Genomic DNA, 1,014 nt, shown 5'->3' on the forward strand with positions numbered 1-1,014 from the left:
TTCGATGTATTTTTTCCCGTAGAATTCGATTCTGAAGTCAAAAAAATAAAATTTTTCTTTATTTTTTTTTATTTAAAAAAAACCATGAAAAACCCGTAAAAATTGAGGTTTTTCGAGCAAAACCCCATAAAAAAGTAGTTGGGCCCTACTTTTTTATTGCAATTTCGGATTCAGCGTCGAAAAATACATAAGAATATATAGGTCTGGTCAATTGCACAGACACTTTTGTTTTTTTTGTGGGCCTGTGTAATCTATGTGCATCGTTACCCCCGCGGCATACGAGACAATAAGCATAGCGATAATGGGAAAGAACATTAATTCTCAATAAATCTGGATATCTTCTAGCATCAAAGCTATTTCTCTGCGTATCCCGACTTTGCAATTCAGACAAGCTCGAGTGTCAGGAAGTATAGGAGCTTCAGGTAAACCAGCTTCATTGCGTCGGGTAAAAGCGATATCCAAGTAATTTTGATCTTCAATATTTATCAATATTATCATTCTTCTGGGAGGAAAAGCATTGCCACAAATGTGACAAGTTATCCGAGCAGTCATTGCTAAACAAAAACTTCTCATACGTCTTATTACCGCAAAGAAAATATTCCGAGTGTTTCTGGCTCGAATGACTGAACGCTGAGTTTTGACCTTCAAATGCCCTTATCTCAAAATCTAAGGACTTTTGGGGCATAGTATACATAAGAACTTTTATTCAGGGTACCTCGAAGAATATATTCCGACTGGTTTTGGCTTGAATGACTGAAAGCTGAGTTTTGACATTCAAATGCCCTTATCTCAAAATCTAAGGGCTTTTGGGGCATAGTGTACATAAGAACTTTTATTTAGGGTACTTCAAAGAATTTATTCCCGTTGGTTTTATCCCAATCGACTGTATACTTTTTTCTTAAGTTTAATACATATGTCTATTACATTTAATACATATTTTTTATTAAATTTAATACATATATCTATTCAATTTCATATGTCTTTTTGAGCTTTCAAATTTGGTGGTACTTAAAT

This window comes from Belonocnema kinseyi, chromosome 7 (genome assembly GCF_010883055.1).
Source record: "Belonocnema kinseyi isolate 2016_QV_RU_SX_M_011 chromosome 7, B_treatae_v1, whole genome shotgun sequence".
Lineage (NCBI taxonomy): Eukaryota > Metazoa > Arthropoda > Insecta > Hymenoptera > Cynipidae > Belonocnema > Belonocnema kinseyi.